At 49.4% G+C, this 13,206-nt stretch overlaps 1 protein-coding gene and 1 long non-coding RNA gene across 2 annotated transcripts in view; one reads left to right on the top strand and one right to left on the bottom strand.

Annotated features, from left to right (window-relative positions):
- LOC146772425 (uncharacterized) overlaps positions 1–5,207 on the top strand; it is a 442,975-nt gene extending 437,768 nt beyond the window's left edge. Inside the window, exon 3 of the long non-coding RNA XR_014972350.1 lies at positions 4,895–5,207. This is a non-coding gene — a long non-coding RNA (uncharacterized LOC146772425). The remainder of the gene's footprint in view (positions 1–4,894) is intronic.
- ZFR2 (zinc finger RNA binding protein 2) overlaps positions 1–13,206 on the bottom strand; it is a 701,383-nt gene that overhangs the window by 157,120 nt on the left and 531,057 nt on the right. The gene's annotated exons all lie outside the window — the stretch shown is intronic.

Below are 13,206 nucleotides of genomic sequence, written 5' to 3'. Positions count from 1 at the left end.
TGAGTGCTGATGTTGCAAGTTGCTTTTCTTTGAAGCATACGTTTTGGTTTCTAAATAACTTTTATTTCCCCCAAAGTGAAAATGCACTGAGACAAAGACTACACCTCAAATTGTGTTTTTTGCTCTCTCCTAAGGTGCGTGAAAGTAATTGGAGTGAATTGAAGCAGGACAGTAAACGTCTAAAGGTGCAACGTGCTAGAAGATATAATGAGTGTAACATGAGGCATCTCAAGGATCCCTCCTCCAGAGAGGTTGGAGGGTGCATGTAAATCTAGTGTACTATAAGCTACAAACGGATAGTGATAACCTCCCTGAAATGCCTTAGACTGCTTGTCTCCAGTTATAGATGTTTACTCTGAACGAATTAGCTCCATTTGCCTCAGCTCGCCTGTTTTAGGCACTACAATCAGAATAAACATTGTCCAGGGAACGACCCTTGACCCTGTGACCAGGTAGGTCGCCCCCTCGCAGACCCCCTGTGTGCCGCTGCTGCCTGCTCCCAGCTCCGTTGCCTGCTTGCTGCTGACTGGTTGCCCTCCTGCTCTACTTGTGGCCCTTGTTTTTTTCTTCTGTGCCCGTTGAGCCCCTTGTGCCCTTGTTATTTTTCTCCTATCTCTGTGTGCCCGGCTCTCCCCCCCGTGCCCCCTTTTGCCTTCTGTGCCACTTTTTCCCGCCGTTCGCGCACCCGCGGCCCCGCCCCCTCGTCACCCATTGGCCGCCCTGCTCCCGCCTGCTCCTCCCTCGCTCTCCCCCTCATATGGAGGCCGCGCGGGGGTGAGAGGAGCCACCCTTGACCCTGTGACCAGGTAGGTCGCCCCCTCTGCCACCGCGCAGACCCCCTGTGTGCCGCTGCTGCCTGCTCCCAGCTCCGTTGCCTGCTTGCTGCTGACTGGTTGCCCTCCTGCTCTACTTGTGCCCCTCGTTTTTTCTTCTGTGCTCGTTGTGCCCCTTGTGCCCATTGTGCCCTTGTTATTTTTCTCCTATCTCTTTGTGCCCGTCTCTCCCTCTGTGCCCCCTTTTGCCTTCTGTGCCACTTTTTCCTGCCGCTTGCGCCCCCGCGGCCCCGCCCCCTCGTCACCCATTGGCCGCCCCGCTCCCGCCTCCCAGCTGCTCCTCCCTCCCTCACCCCCTCATATGGAGGCCATGCAGCGACCACGCCCAGCGCCAGGACCCCTGGCCCTCGACGAAGCCTGCCCACCCGACTGAGTTACAACACCGCCGCCCTCAACGCACTCAACACCGGACGACCACCCACCTGCTACCAAGCCACCCCGAAGCGCATGCACGGACCCTTCACCTGCAAAGCGTGCAAATACACCTGCCTCCGGACCTGCACCGCACCCGCCAGACCAGGCGCCAACAACAACCACCTCAAGTGTATCCTGCTCAACACCCGCTCCATCCACAAACACGCCATCGAACTCTGGGACCTCCTCGACACAACAGCGCCAGATGTCGCCTTCCTCACGGAAACCTGGATGAACGCCTCCTCTGCCCCCGACATCGCCATAGCCATCCCGGACGGCTACAAGATCACCCGGAGGGACCGCGTCAACCAAACCGGAGGAGGCATCGCCATTGTCTACAGGAACACCATCCGCATCACGTCCAACTCAGACGACACCCTCACCACCGCCGAACACTTTCACTTCCAGATACACACCGACCCCAAGACCACCCTCAGAGGTACCCTCATCTACAGACCCCCGGGACCACGCACACAATTCAGCGAAGCCATCGCCGACTTCATCAGCCCGCATGCCCTCGCCTCTGACTACATCCTCCTAGGGGACCTGAACTTCCACCTGGAAAAAAGCAACGACAACAACACCACCACCCTACTAGACAACCTTCCCAACCTCGGACTAAAGCAACTGGTGAACACCCCCACCCACTACGCCGGACACACGCTTGACCCCGTCTTCTCCTCCAGCAACCACGTCACCTTCAGCCACTCCACCGGACTACACTGGACCGATTACAGCTGCGTCCACTTCAACTTCAGGAAAAACCACAACTCACCACCACCCGCAACAGGTGCCCGAAGATGCTGGAGCAAGCTCACCACCGACCAGCTAACAACTTCCATGAGCCAAAACCCACCCTCCAACACTACGGACACCAACGACGCAGCCCGCAACCTCACTCAGTGGATCACCAACTGCGCCGACGCCCTTGCACCACTGAAGAACCCTCCAAGCAAATCCGGCAGCAAGAAAGCCTCATGGTTCACCGACGACTTCAAAGACTCGAAGAAATCCTGCCGCACCCTCGAGAAAGCCTGGCGCCACGAACAGACGACAGATAACCTGACAACCCTCAAGAACGCCACCCGCAAACACCACCAACTGATCCGCACCACCAAAAGGATATCATTCAGAGAACGATTGGACAACAACTCCCACAACAGCAAGGAACTCTTCAGCATCGTTAAAGAGCTCTCCAACCCCAGCGCCAGCAACCACGACATCACGCCATCGCAAGACCTCTGCAACTCACTCGCCACGTTCTTCCACCGCAAGATCGCCGATATACACGACAGCTTCGGCGCCCAGACCACGCACCCAACCACCGAACCAACGCCCTCTGCGCCTGGACCCGCGTCAGCACGGAAGACACCACCCACGTGATGAACACCATCCACTCCGGCTCCCCAGCCGACCCCTGCCCCCACCACATCTTCAACAAAGCTGACTCCATCATCGCACCCCATCTCCAGAACATCATCAACAACTCCTTCGCGTCCGCCACCTTCCCAGAGAGCTGGAAGCACGCAGAGATCAGCGCCCTCCTGAAGAAACCCACCGCGGACCCCACGGACCTCAAGAACTTCCGCCCCATCTCGCTCCTCCCCTTCCCCGCTAAAGTCATCGAGAAGACCGTCAACAAACAACTGACCGCATTCCTCGAGACGAACGGCTCCCTCGACCCATCGCAGTCCGGATTCCGAGCCAACCACAGCACCGAGACCGCCCTCATCGCAGCCACCGACGACATTAGATCCCTGCTTGACAACGGGGAAACTACCGCCCTCATCCTCCTCAACCTATCGGCCGCATTCGACACAGTCTGCCACCGCACCCTAACGACCCGCCTCCACCACGCCGGGATCCAAGGAAAGGCCCTGGATTGGATCACCTCCTTCCTCTCCAACAGAACCCAGAGAGTCCGTCTCCCGCCCTTCCACGCCGCAGCCACCAAGATCATCTGCGGCGTACCCCAAGGTTCCTCACTCAGCCCGACCCTCTTCAACGTCTACATGAGCCCCCTCGCAGCCATCGCACGCAACCACGACCTCAACATCATCTCCTACGCTGACGACACCCAGCTGATCCTCTCCCTCACCAAAGACCCCGCCAACGCCAACGCCAAAACCAGCCTCCAGGAAGGAATGAAAGACGTCGCAGAATGGATGAAGCTCAGCCGTCTGAAACTGAACTCAGACAAGACAAAGGTCCTCATCCTCGGACCATCTCCCTCCGCCTGGGACGACTCCTGGTGGCTGTCTGCACTGGGCACCGCCCCCGAACCCACGGACCACGCACGCAACCTGGGCTTCATCCTGGACTCCTCCCTCACGATGACCAAGCAAGTCAACGCCGTATCATCTTCCTGCTTCAACACCCTTCGCATGCTCCGTAAGATCTTTCGGTGGATCCCCACCGGAACCAGAAAGGCGGTCACCCAGGCCCTCGTCACCAGCCGACTAGACTACGGGAACGCCCTCTACGCTGGAACCACAGCCAAACTACAGAAAAGACTCCAGCGCATACAGAACGCATCCGCACGACTCATCCTGGACATACCTCGACACAGCCACATCTCTGCCCACCTGAGAGACCTGCACTGGCTCCCCGTCAGCAAGAGGACGTTCAGGCTCCTCACCCACGCACACAAAGCTCTCCACAACATGGGCCCCGAATACCTCAACAACCGCCTCACGTTCTACACACCTACCCACCAGCTCCGCTCCGCCAGCCTCGCCCTCGTCCCTCGGATTCGGAGAACCGCCACCGGAGGAAGATTGTTCTCCTACCTGGCTGCCAAGACGTGGAACTCCCTCCCCACCCACCTACGACTTACCAAGGACCATCTCTCCTTCAGGAAGCACCTCAAGACCTGGCTCTTCGAGCAGTAGCAGCTCCCCCCCACCCCCCCTCCCCCAGCGCCTCGAGACCCTCACGGGTGAGTAGCGCGCTCTATAAATGTTCATGATTGATTGATTGGTCCATAACCGGATTAGTTCATTGAATTTTAATGTGCTTTATATCTCTGTGATTTTTCAAATTCCCAACTAACTGTCCCTGTGGGGGATACTAACACATTAGCCACAATTCAACAACATTTTGGAACATATTGTAAAACAGCAAATGTTAAATGGTCACAAACTATAAAATTTTTGTATTTTGGGAATATGCCTTTGCCCTAAAATGTATTAAGTAAATGAAGAATGAAAATGCCCATGCTCTTTAATATTACATTACAACTAAAATATCTTAAAAAGATACAAGTCTACATATCGACATCAACTAATTGTTGGTATTTAGGTGGATTGTGCCAATAATAATGAGTTACACTGATATCTGATGCAAGTGAAATGGGTTTACATTGCATTAGATAGAACTATGGGACCTCAAATTTCATTATAATGTTTTATAATAAGCATTTATGACTAATGTGCAAATTCATTCTGTGACTTATGTTTCATGATGCACAAGATATGTTTACAATATACAGTGTACGTTGTTGAGTACAAATGGTGTTCCATTGTGTACTTTGTAAACATTAGGTGGCAGATAAGTTATTTTTAATAATGATATTGTGCTCCTATTTTTGGATACATACAAGATATTTCTATGTCTAATGATGATGTTTTTGTGTGTTTTATTAACAGCCTTGAGAAAGCGGTTCATCTACGAAAAACATGAGGCCTGTGCCAATTGAAACGTGAAAGGGATGAGTTTTTCTACTGACTACAAGAATGGAAATTGATTTCTGTACTTCTTTATGAATAACATTGTTTTGTTACTGAATAAACTGAAACAGCTAAGACCGTATATTTTAAATCACCTCCAACAGTGTGAATAGTTTGCATGTCTGTAATAAGCTTCTAAAGAAAGGCATAAAACGATTACCACGACGTAATGCAAATGAACGATTATACATATGAATATATATGCTTTGAAGCAACTAATAAAGTTACAAAAATTAATTCGTAAACTGCGTTTGTTGTTGGTTTAACGAGTTGAAATCATACTGAATTTCAAAAAGATAATTGCTAAAGTTGGCAATCACGCCATGTCATTTCTACAAAGACCTCTGCAGATAGTGCAGTGCTTACTTCTTAGTAGAATTCTGGCCAGGTGAAAACTCAGAAAAGTGAGAGGTGGTATGCTGTGCTGTCTCACTACAGAAAAGATTCTTGGCAGCGATGGAATAAAGTTCAGACCAGGTACTAAATAAAAACCTTTCATTAGCGTACCAAACTGGCCAGATTGCTTCACTGCTCAGTCCTATCAATAACATGTTAAAATCTTCCACACAGTGTTCATAAACCTTCTAGGAGGGGGAGAGAGAGAAAATATAAAATGTGACTACAGAAGTAAGGTGCCTAAATTACAAAAGTGTGCCTTTAATCTTAACAATTATACCTTAGTCTCTATAACTATGGGGATGTTCCAGCTAAGAGCAGTGCCCAGACCGCTAGAACAATGGCAATAGGAATTAGCAGGGGAGACATTTCTCACTCCTGTGATGATAAATGCCACCTACTCATAAGCTTCTAAGAAAATACCAGCCTCCAAAGCAAGACCTGGCAAGTCTTTGTCTAGATCCAAATGCTGATTCAAACAGGGTTTCAGTTGTCTAAAAACACCACACATTGGCTCCTGAGAGATTGGCTACCACAGAAAGCAGAAGCAAAAGTATGGATGCATCATGAAAAAGTCTTGCAGGACAGCTGCCCCAGGGCTCAAAATTGCCAGTGCTTAGGTCCTCTTACAGAGGCACAACTGGTTCCTTCAGGAAACAAGAATTAGATTGCAGATGAGCCTTTGACATTATCAACACCAAGGGTTCAATCCACTTGACGCCAAAAGAGGTACACCTATCATAAAAGACATCGTTCTGGATGTAAAAACCTCCACTCAGCACATTAAGTATGGACGTCCACTATCCACCTCCAGACAGTGACTCCTCCACCACTCTTTTGGGGGAGGACTGTAAATCACAATATCCAAAAAAGGGCAAAACATATGCTGGGGACAAGCGAGTGTTCAATATTGTTTGAGATGAATTCTCTTGTTTCTAATCATTCTTCTTTGTGGTCCAGGTACTTTTGATGCTGAAATACCATTTTCTCGGTCTACAAAAGGAGACAGTCTACTTTATTGAAGAGAGTAAGAGAACCTACCACCTGCCGGCACAGGGGAAAAAGGAATGTATATACTCAAGACATTTCCTAATCAGTTAGAGGGGTGCCAAGAAGAACTTCAGACCAGTCATATAACTGAAACTAACCAACAAATGGATCCTCAGACTTGTGACTAACCAACAAGTGGATCACGAGGAAAGATTCCATATGCTAGAACATCATATAATCTTTCCTCATCTCAAAAAGGGGACTGAATATGTGAAGTAGACCTACAAGACGCTTACTGTCACATTCCAGTAAAAAATAGGCACAGGAAATTTCTCAGTTTTGTGGTATGAAAAAGCACTTCCAATATGCAGTTTCTCCTTTAGAATGAAATCCACACTGTAAACCATCTCCAATGGCTGTGGCGTAGCTCCCTTGTCTGTCCAAAAAAGTTGGTTTATTCATCTCTGAATGACAAACTTTATAAAAGCCAACAATTCAGTTAAATTAAAGGAGGACCTTCAAGTCTTGATACTAGATTGGCTGCATCTGCAAAGCAATTTTCAAAATAACGTTCACTTACATGGGAGCCATTTAAGAGAAAAAACAAGGAAGTGTTTCCTTCAGAGAACTGAGTGTTATAATCTTAAGAAATGTCTAAATGTATCAGCTCACCAGCTTTTTACTTCTAAGTTTAATAGCCTCCTGCATCTTTACTGATCAAAATCCAAGACTCTATAGGAGACCACCACAACAGTGTCTGAAGTATCAATTGACATAGGCAGAGAAAAATTAGTGCAACACACTTAGACTATTGCAAATGGCAAGACCGTACATGGCGGTGAAAAAGAAACAACCTGCTTCAGGGAGAACAGTTCTTACGGAATCCTCCTACTCAAACAATTCTGATGGATGGTTCTGGTTTAGGTTGGGGAGATTACCACACTTATTGGTACAGGGTCTGTGGAGCTCAAAGCAGAACACCTGGCTCTTGCAATCTCTTACAACAGATTGAGTACTGGTGCAAACAGACAGCACCACCATGCAGCACAATTTAAACAAGCAGGGGGACACCAGCGCAAGGACACTAGTCCCAGAGGCACATAACATTTGGTTGTGGCTCTTAGTCAGAAACATGGCAATAAACGTGGTTAAACTTAATAAGCAGATCTACTGGAAGAAAACCATTAATGAATCCAAGACTAGGACGTTCTTTCAGATGCCTCCTTAGACTGTGGGTTAACAAGGGTAGATCTATTTGCACTGCTCAAAATGTCAAAGCTTCACTTCTAGGAGATGGTAACCAGAATCAATGGGAAATGCCCTTTTGATAAACTGGTTAAAGACATTAGTGTAGGCTTTTGCTCTCAACCCATTGAAAACAGTGGTGATGGACAAGTTACCTACCTTCGATAACAGCTTATCTGGTAGAGACATGATCAAGCTGCAGATTCTTTACCTTTGAATTTCCCAAGCGTCAGACTGGATCGGGAAGGTTTTTATTTGAGCAATAACCCTGCGCACCAGTAGGTGGCGTCAGTCGGTTTCCCGTGATGTCGATGGCATTGTCTCCGCCATTGTGACGTCTGCATCACCTATGTAGGTACCACCTCGGTGCACTGATGTCAGTTAATTTTCATGACTTTCCATGCCAGGAGCGCAGAGTCATGAAAAGCACTGACATTGGTGTGTTTTGAACAACTAGGGCCCTGAAAGGGAATCACCCTGACCCTAAAAATCTGTCCACAGTGCAGGGATGATGGGTGGGTCAATAAGGAATATGCGGCTAGATCATGTCTCTACCAGATAAGGAATTACCGAAGATAAGTAACTTGTCCATCTGATAGAGACATCTAGTAGGAGGCTGGCTTAGTATATGGTGCGCACTTAAGTAAGGGTAGTACCCTGCACTAATCCAGACAACCCTTATGGTGATTTTAGTGGCCTTATAAAGCTCTCTAAGTGGTAGCTGTGGAGAGCAGCCTTCAGGCTTAGTCCAGAAGGAGTGTAAAGCAGCTTGTTTTTCCAGAACGTAATCTTATAGGTATAGATTAAGTGAAAAAGAACGACACAATGTATTTATAAAAATAGGTATTTATTATAAGACACTTACTAACACATATAGATATCTCCTACCCGGAGATAAACACAATGCACACAATACTTTGCAAAGGAAACAGGTAAGCAGCACGATATACACAGTGGTCACCAGGGGGGGACCAAACCATATACTAAAATAGTGGTATGCGAACCACGATCCAAGTCAAGACTAAACCCAGAAGACGTAGAAGTGTTGGGGACCCAAGTAACCATCCTAGGTAAGTAACCAGGAACCCCACGGAGGCCACGTGTAGAGTGGGAACACAACACCGTGCTCAATTCAAGTCAAGGGGTAAGTCGCAGTTGCAATTTTAAGGAAGAAGCACCCTTCCCAGTGGACCCTGAAGAAGCCCAGAGGAAGACAGAAGGTTGGAGAGCTACACCAACCCACCCGTGGCTACCCTAGGAACTAGGATACCTACACCGGGGAAGTTGGGTGCATAGGTGAGAAGTGCCGTCGGAAACTGCCGTCAAACTCAATGGAGGACTTCAGAAAGATGCCACTGGCAAAGAAGGTGAAAGTGTCCGGTGGAACCAAAATGTGGATTCAAGTTGAGAAGTAGCTGCAAGCAGAGAGTCTATGCCATTCAGGAGTGACCAGGAGACATGGAAGACGAATGCCCACCGTTGTTGGGTGTTGCGGGAGAGTTGATGGTGACCTTGGAGCTGCATCTGTGTGGACCAGGCAACACTGTGGAAGACCAGGAGCCGTTCACGAACTGTCCCACGTCGTATGTCGAGAGGTGAGGGGTCGGTGTCTTTCGGGAGCACCAGCAAGCCTTGGCAACTGCAAACAATGTGGCAAGCGAAAAAGGTGCAGTGTCACAACTAGCAATGTCCAGGTGACTAACTACAAGCGGGGAGTCAGAGTAGGCCCCGAGCAATCAGGGGAGCCCACTGAAGCAAAAGAAGGCCCTCGAGAGGACCCACAGGCCAGAGGCACTGTAGTCGCAAGAACACCTCGAGCAGCTCAACAAAGATGCAGGCCCACGGTGCAAGGTATGCGGTGAGGACAAAGATCTTGGTCACAGGAGATGCTTGAGGTGGGTTATTTAGAGCCTGAAGATCTCTGAGGAAGAGAGCCAACAAGCCTTTGCAATGGAAAGTCGAAGCCATGCACAGGGGTTTGGTTCCTGCGGCTCTGACAAGGGATACTGGCCACAAACTCAGTGAGAAGACAGTGCAGACCTCGAGGGAGTTTTTGAACCACCACCTGTGTTGCTGAGTCCGTGGGAGCCCAGGAGCAGCAGACCGGTCAGCTTGGTTGCAGTGCCTGCAGATACAGGGAAGTGACTACTTCACTTCAAAGGAGATTCCTTCAGGTGTCTTGGATGCCCACATGCCTTGGAAGGATCCTGTATTGAGCACAGGCACAGACTTACAGCGGATGAGCAGGAGTCTTCGCAGGTGCAGTCTCGGTGCCCAGAGCAAAGTCCAGCGAAGTCCAGAGTACCCAGACATTCAAAGATGAAGTGGTGTTTTGATTTGAAACTTGTCCCACGACAAATCTAAGGACCCACCCACAGTTAATCCCTTAAGTGCCCTAAGGAAAGGGTTGGGACTATTCAGGGTTTCCTCCCAGGGGAGGGGCTGGACAGTAGGGAGGATACTCCAATTTCCTTTGTAAAGTTTCACGCCAGAGCGGGAGCCAGGGGCTTCCTGAACTGGACTATGCAAGGAGGGTACTAAGTGTGCCCTTCAAGCAGTTTCAATGGTGCTGGCAAGCGCCCCCACCCTGCCCCAATACACTAAATCCTGTCTGGGAGGTGGTCACACCTCCCTGTGACAAGATATCTATTGTTCTGCCTTCCCCTGCTCGAGTTTGGCTCCACAGTAGGAGGGCAGAAAAATGTCTCTGGTCGGCAGCAGTCCTTGCTTGCTGTCTGGTTCTGGAAGACTAGTACCAGGAGCACTGCAGGCCTCCTGGAGGAGCTTTACAGTGCATGAAATCATACCGCCCACACCTCTTATGGTATGATTCCAACATGTTTGATACTAAACATGACAGGGTTTGTTACAGCCAGTTTAGAGATGGTCATCGTGTAATGATGCATGGCCCCTCTATATGTTATATGGCTGATGAGACTTGGACTGCGTAGGTTTTAGGGGTGTCCCACTCATGTAGAGGCACCCTCACACTTCAGGATTGAAAGGCCTACCTTAGGGTTGACTTATAGGTTTTAAGTGTGGTGTCCTCAGATATAGGGAAACCTGTATCTGTCGTAAGTGGTGCTAGCACCAGCGTACACAGGCTTCATTGGCAGGCCTGTAGTCACAGTTTGAGTGGTCTACCATGGGTGGCAAAATAAATGCTTCAGCCTATGGGGGACCCCTGGTGTACCTATGCCCTGGGTACCTCAGTACCATATACTAGGGACCTATAAGGGTACACCACTAGCCAATTTGGGATGCACCCAAGTACTCACCATAACCAATTTAGAGGAGAAAGCACAGAGACCGAGGTCCTGATTAGCAGGATCCCAGTCAGACTAGTCAGAAACAGCATAACTCCAGGCAAAAAGTGGGGGTAACCATGAAAGCGGATCCTACTTTCCTACACTTGTCCATCTGATAAAGACAACTAGCCGCAGATTCCTTACTTTTGAATAGATACTCAAGCAATACCAAGCAAGCAAGGACTGAGGACCATTTTAGACCAGGAATTTCTGCAAGACAGAGTGGGCAAAAAGGCTGTCCCAGTGGACTTGACTTTTCAGGCAGTAGTGCTTAAAAAACATGTGCAGGGATGCCCAAATTGCTGCCTGACAAATGTCAAGGATCGGGCCTCCACGTTGCAATGCCGAGGTAGCAACCTTAGTTCTGGTAAAATGAGCCCTTAAGCCTTCAGGAGGCTGCTTTTTGGCCAGAGCATAGCAGATTTTAATGCAAAAGACAACCCATCGAGAGATCATCCTTTTCTTCACTGCATGACCCTTCTTTACCCCCACGTGCATCCATGAAGAGTTGGTCTTCCACCTGGAACTCTTTCGTGCGGTCAAGGTAGAACGACAACTCTCTTTACCGGTCCAGACAGTGGAGTCACTCCTCTTCTTTATAGGGGTGCAAAGGAGCATAGAAAGTGGGCAAGTTGACAGATTGCCCCATGTGGAATGGTGTTACCACTTTTGGTAAGAAAGAGGCCCTAGTGCAAAGCACCAGCTTATCAGGGAAGATGGTCAGGTAAGGAGGCTTAGATGACATAGCCTGCAATTCGTTCATCCTCCTGGCAGACGTTACTACCACCAAAAAAGCTGTTTTGATGGTAAGCAGCCGGCGGGGGCAGTTGTGCAGAGGTTCGAGCGGAGCACACATCAGGAAGGTGAAACCGAAATTAAGGTCCCACTGAGAGATGATGAAAGAGGCAGGTGGGAACATATATACAAGCCCCTTAAGAAATCTATTTACAATAGGGGATTTAAATAAAGAAGGTTGGTCAAGCAGCCTAAAAAAGGCAGACAAGGCCGAAAGGCTCCATTTAAGAGTGCCCAGAGCAGAGCCTTACAGTGCAAGGGTCAACATAAAAAGTAAGACTTGAGAGAGGCAAGCAGAGAGAAGATCTTTCTGGCAATATGCTAAAAATGTGTTCCACATGGTCTTAGTGGACAGTTAGTACACACTTAGTGGACAGTCACCTGGCCACCAAAATAACATTGTAAACTTAGGGAGGAAGGTCGAATGCTATCAACTGCTGCCGCTCAATCTACACATAAGAAGGCGCAGAGGTGACCGGTTCAGGTGGAGGACCCTCTCCTGCTGTTGCAACAGAAGATCCTCCCGAGGGGCAGCCTGATCAGAGTATTGATGTTCAATTGGCGAAGCCCGGGATACCAGATGCTCCGTGCCCAGTCTGGAGCCACAAAGAATGACTTGGGCCCGGTCGCTCCTGATCTTCTTTAACACTCTGGGCAGGAGTGATATGGGCTTAAAGGGGGCCTGAGCTCCACTCGAAGCAAAAAGCGTCTCCGAGCGAAGCTGCCTTGAAAACTCCAACGTGCAAAACTGCTGACATTGAGCGTTCTCAGCAGAGGCGAACAGATCTAACCAAGGCTCTCTCCACTGCTGAAAGAGACCTTGCGCCACCTCTGGATGGAGACCCCATTCGTGATCCGTTAGGCATAAACAGATGAGTTTGTCCAACCTGGCATTCAGAGAACCTGCCAGGTGTTGGACCACCAGGGATATGCCCTGCTGTTCCAGCATTGTCCAGAGATGCACAGCCTCTTGACAAAGGGTCCACAACCCCACCCCGCCCTGTTTGTTGCAATACCACATGGCGGTGGTGTTATCCGTGAACACTTGAACCAGATTTTCCTTGATTGAAGGAAGAAAAATTTTCAACGCCAAGCGAACCGCTCGGAGCTCCAGCAAGTTGATGTTGAATCCGGATTCTGCCGGAGACCAGAGTCCTCTGCTCTTCACCTCTCCCAGATGGCCCCCCATTCGAGGAGCGATGCATCTGTCACTACTGTGAGATCTGGGTGGGGAAGGGAGAGGGGTCTGCCTCTGACCCAATCGCTGTTGGTCAGCCACCACTGCAGGTCCTGTGCAGTTCCCTCTGAGATCTGGACCATGTCTGAGAGATTTCCCAATGCTGCGCTCACTGAAACTTCAGATCCCACTGCAGAGCCCGCATATGCCATCTGGCATGTGTCACAACCAGAATGCAGGAGGTCATGAGGCCCCGCAGCCTCAGAGTCATTTTCACTGAAATTCAGGATTGAGGCGGAGACATCCGTATCACAGCCTGA

This window comes from Triturus cristatus, chromosome 12, assembly GCF_964204655.1.
Source record: "Triturus cristatus chromosome 12, aTriCri1.1, whole genome shotgun sequence".
NCBI classification, from domain to species: Eukaryota; Metazoa; Chordata; class Amphibia; order Caudata; family Salamandridae; genus Triturus; species Triturus cristatus.
The sequence above is the reverse complement of the archived record's forward strand: the minus strand, read 5'-3'. Positions and strand labels throughout refer to the sequence as shown.